The 4972-nt window shown below is 42.6% G+C and overlaps 1 long non-coding RNA gene across 1 annotated transcript in view; it reads right to left on the bottom strand.

Annotated features, from left to right (window-relative positions):
• The window catches only part of LOC143290784 (uncharacterized), a 27473-nt gene extending 22857 nt beyond the window's left edge, over positions 1 to 4616 (bottom strand). The window contains exon 1 of the long non-coding RNA XR_013056444.1: positions 4561 to 4616. This is a non-coding gene — a long non-coding RNA (uncharacterized LOC143290784). The remainder of the gene's footprint in view (positions 1 to 4560) is intronic.
• Positions 4617 to 4972: the final 356 nt, after the last annotated feature.

The following is a 4972-nucleotide window of genomic DNA, read 5'->3' as shown; positions in this document are numbered from 1 at the left end:
CTTACTTGAACAGTGTTTCGCTGGGATAAACATTTCTTGAGTTTAGTGGAAATTTACTGGAAGGAAAATATTCCTGGAACTGCATTGTTCAGATTTATTGAATGCATTTTTATACAACATTATCGAAAATACTCACAAAAATTAACCAAAAAAATACATTATTATTATTATTATTATTATCATCATCATGATTATCATTATATTATTATCATTATCATTTTTTTTTTACTATTATTATTAGCGTTGTTGTTGTGGTCGTCGTCTTCCATGTTGTTCTTGAGTAAATGAACAGAAAAGACAGTACTGCAGTCTGTATTTCTTGAACACGCAGGCTGAAAAGTCACAATGATTAAACCTATGAAGGGACATTTTGTCAAACAAAATTTTAATGCACAAAACAGGCAGCGAGATGGAGGGGAGCATGATAAACGAACAGTAAGTTTGTGGGACAGGAAGAAAAATACATACATATTGTTTGGTATTAGTACAAGCACGCACATGTATATATATATATATATATATATATATATATATTTTTTTTTTTTTTTTTTTTTTTTTTTTTTTTTTACACATCCAAAAAAAAGAAGAGTTTTGTTCTTCAAAGCTATATTTTTCTCGTCTGTGTAACTTGCCAAATATTCAACATTATCAAATAATTCACAGACACACACACACACACACACACACACACACACATGTATATATATATATATATATATATATATATATATATATATATATATATATATATACATACATACATATATGTATAACACACACACACACACACACACACACACATGAATCAATAATAATCGAGGCCAAAGTCCACCTTTTCTCCGTTTAGTACGTCAGTTCCCGCCACACCCACACACCCCACCCCCCCACTTCCTGTGCCCACTGCACTCTCCCAAGGAAGAGGTAATAAGAGTCAACAGACTTCATAGTGGAGGGTTGGGCTGGTACTGCTCAAAAGTAAGTTGGAGGGTTGCATTCTGAACTGGAAAAAAAAAGACACCCCTTAATTAACTCTCTCCATACGAACGGCGAAAGAGACGATGTTAACAGCGTTTCAGCCCAATTACCACCATCAAAATATTGCAAGCGGAAGGCTCTTGTACTGAAGAGGTGAATGTTGACAAAGAATACCACAATTCTGACGACGGAAGCTAAAGGTTGGGTCATTCAGACACCCACTGGACATCCGAGGGGTCTGTGTAGTGGAGAAGAGAGGACTGGCCGTACTGAGTGAGTTAAAAATGACCACCCAAGATGCTTATGTAAAGTGCAATGTCGAGTGATGGCCTAGAGGTAACGCGTCCGCCTAGGAAGCGAGAAAATCTGAGCGCACTGGTTCAAATCACGGCTCAGCCGCCGATATTTTCTCCCCCTCCACTAGACTTTGAGTGGTGGTCTGGACGCTAGTCATTCGGATGAGACGATAAACCGAGGTCACGTGTGCTAGCATGCACTTAGCGCACGTAAAAGAACCCACCGTGCAACAAAAGGGTTTGTTCCTGGCAAAATTCTGTAGAAAAATCCACTTCGATAGGAAAAACAAATAAAACTGCACGCAGGAAAAAAAAAAAAAAAATTGGGTGGCGCTGTAGTGTAGCGACGTGCTCTCCCTGGGGAGAGCAGCCCGAATTTCACACAGAGAAATCTGTTGTGATAAAAAGAAATACAAAATACAAATTCTCTCTGGCGTAGGAAATGGTGTTTCCCGCAACACACCCATGTCCGTTTGCACAACAACAAAAAAAAAAAAAAAAAAAATTGATTGGATAATGGGGTGGGTGGTTGAATGAAGGAAGGATTGAAAGACGGGTGGAATGATTTAGAGTTTGAACGAGTGGGTGGATGGGTGGTTAAATGGGTTATAAGTCCGTTGGGTGGTTTATTGGTCGATCGATAAATCGATTGACTCACTGACGGATAATGTTTGCTGGATCTATAGAGGAAGTCAAGTGAGTTTTGATTAATAGCTATATTTCAATACTTTGTCTTCTGTTGAAATGATATGACTGACAACCCAATGCAAAAAAAAATATCGAAACTGTCTGTGTGTGTGTGTGTGTGTGTGTGTGTGTGTGTGTGTGTGTGTGTGTGTGTGTCTGTCTGTCTGTCTGCCTGTCTGTGTATGTGTTTGTGTTAGCCTCTGTGTGTGTGTGTGTGTGTGTGTGTGTGTGTGTGTGTGTGTGTCTGTCTGTCTGTCTGTCTGTATGTGTTTGTGTTAGCCTCTCTCTCTCTCTCTCTCTCTCTCTCTCTCTCTCTCTCTGTATGTGTGTGAGACCACCCCCCCTTCAGCCCCCCCTCCTCCCTCCCCCCCTTTTATTTTTTTATCCAGTTCCGGGGTTTGACAGTAGAGTGGGCGTGTTTGATGCACACCACCACCACAAGAGCAAAACCGTGAAAGGTCAAGCCAGTTTGAAGTTACAGTGATACTGTTTAGAACATTGACATTTTCCACTTAGGCTTTGGACGTCAGAGAGAAGTCCGAGAGTAACCACCCACCACGTCCCACGTGAAGGTCCTAACTGACTCCTGTCACTATGTGGGTGTACAACAACTGATCCTGTACCACCACTGCGGTGGAGATGCCGGGGGTCTTTCGGTATAAACAGCACCCCCGCCTTCTGGAAATTCTGTGCTAGAAATTTCCTCTTTTCTGTCATTCTCTTTGTTTCTGCCTTTTTTTTCTTTTTCTTTCTTTCTTCACTGTTGTCTCCTTTTTCTGCCTTCCCAGTCCGTTCCCCTTTCTTTTCTTTTTTTCAAGCAAGCCTTGACACTTTTTTTTCTCTCTTTTCCGCAGTCTATGATGTACTATCTGTGTTGTCTTGCTCTGGCGATTAGGTAGTGAGATTGTAAACACTGGGATGGGCACTAGCTGCCCATACTGCAGTGTTATTTGCCTGTATGGCCTTTTTATGTATGTTTTGTTTGGCTTTGAAGTATTGGGGTTTTTTCCCCTTCTTTTACGATTTTGTGTGTGTGTGTAATCTGGGGATGATAGATTAAGCGGAATGGCTGGCGTCCTCAGCATGGCCTAGTCTTATTTGCCATAAGGAGCTAAATGGTTGGGATACTGTGTTATGAACTGTGTTTTGTGAGTTTGTCTTAGTGTTTTTTGTTTTGTTTTGTTTGGGTTTTTTGTTGTTTTTTTAATGTGACAGTTTTGTATTGACGCGGTTGAGCATCTGTATGGTTTGACAGTCCTGATATTATTATTATGGCCCTGTGCTGTCGGCTGGACAATAAGCAACAAGAATAATAAGAATGAATAAGAATAACTGATTCTGTTCCCAGTTTGAACTTCAAAGTCCATGATCCGCTGACTGACTCTTTGTTATTCTTTATGTCTGCGTAGCCATGTGTCGTAGAGTAGGTGCACAGCCGGTTTTGACTAGATCACGCCCCTTAGAGAGGCCACTGTGGCGCCGTCTTCGGTGATCTCCTGTTCTGGTAACGGTATACAGTTAGCCGGGTTTTGGGGAGTTTTCCTTCTCTTGGAAGAACTGCCTGCTGAGGCTAACGGACTCCATCTGCCCGGGTTTGAAATCAGAGTTGTCCTTCTCCTGGACTATGTGGGTCCACGGCACCTTATTCCATATCATTTGGTGCAGCCCCCAAAAGGAGGGCTCCCCCATCCGCCACCCAGGGGACGCGCCCCTGCGCCGTATAGTCCCAGCGCGAGGGTTATCCTTTAATTTTGTGAATAATTCTTGTTCCACTTCGTCCCTATGTTTTGTCAGTCGCTGCTTTGCTATAGACAGTGAACGTGTCCACAAGTTAAGGCAGAAAGATTACTTTGACCAGACTGAGTTATGCTACTTTAACCCTTTCACCGCCAGTCAATTTAGAGTACAAAATTCCCTTGTGGTATAAACACAGAAAAGACAGTGGCTAAGAATAGCTGGGGATTCCCCCTGCGATGTATAGAAAATATGGCCTATCCTACCACCGAACATTAAGAGCAGTAGGTTCATGGATAACAGACCAATGAATGGTCACCTTTCAGTGACATGGGTCCTCTACCACGCCTGTGCATAAATGCGAGCTTGGCGGTGAAAGGGTTAAGCTTGCATCTGTTTGAATTCCGTTTGACTATGTGGTGTACAAAATGAACGGTAATGTAGCGCTGTAGCATCCTATATTCCTGGAGCTGAATTTAGGATGCTAAAGTGCGACTCTACCATGGGTTTGTTATAAACCTCACCTCACCTCAGGCCCATAACTACAAAGTAGTTGTTTGGCCCAACACTCGGCTTATATCACAGATTGACATAAGTTTTACATCAGTTTGGGCCAACAGCAAAGTGAGAGCTGTATTATCAATGGTTTCTCCAGTCAATGGGAAATCATTTACAGCTTAGTCTTTTGTGAAGGACTATAACTCTCAAACTAGGAGGCAAAATTGCACTGGCTCTTAGTGCTGCAGCCTTGTGGGCTAGTTTGCCTTTGGCAACCATCCCAACGCCGACAGCAGTTGCCTCCTCTGCTGTTCTGATGGTCATAGTTGGACACGACTGACTATCATATATTCTAGTCGTTGGGGGAAACCTGAGGACCGCAGACGCAACCTCCCTTCTCCATCTGTCCCTGTCAGCAGCCGCTGGCAGCAGCTCACGTGTATGGAGTCCGGTCCATTCTTTGATGTTCTCATGCCAGTTCTTCCGCTGTCTTCCTCTTCTTCTCCCGCCCTCGATGGTGCCTTGCAAGATTGTTTTGGACTAGAGTGGTGTGTCGAGTGTTGTGCCCAAACCATATCAGCTTGCGTCTCTTCACAGTTGAAAGGAGAGGTTCCTGAGGTCCAGCAAGGTTCTTAATTCTGCTCTGTACATATTCATTAGTCCTGTGCTCGATCCAGGAAATTTGAAGGAGCTTCCTCAGGCATTTGTTCTCGAAAGATTAAGTGAAATAGTGATTTTGAGGTTTCTATGACCGTGTCACATTTACAATCACATCACATAAG

Source organism: Babylonia areolata, chromosome 16, assembly GCF_041734735.1.
Source record: "Babylonia areolata isolate BAREFJ2019XMU chromosome 16, ASM4173473v1, whole genome shotgun sequence".
Lineage (NCBI taxonomy): Eukaryota > Metazoa > Mollusca > Gastropoda > Neogastropoda > Buccinidae > Babylonia > Babylonia areolata.
The sequence above is the reverse complement of the archived record's forward strand: the minus strand, read 5'-3'. Positions and strand labels throughout refer to the sequence as shown.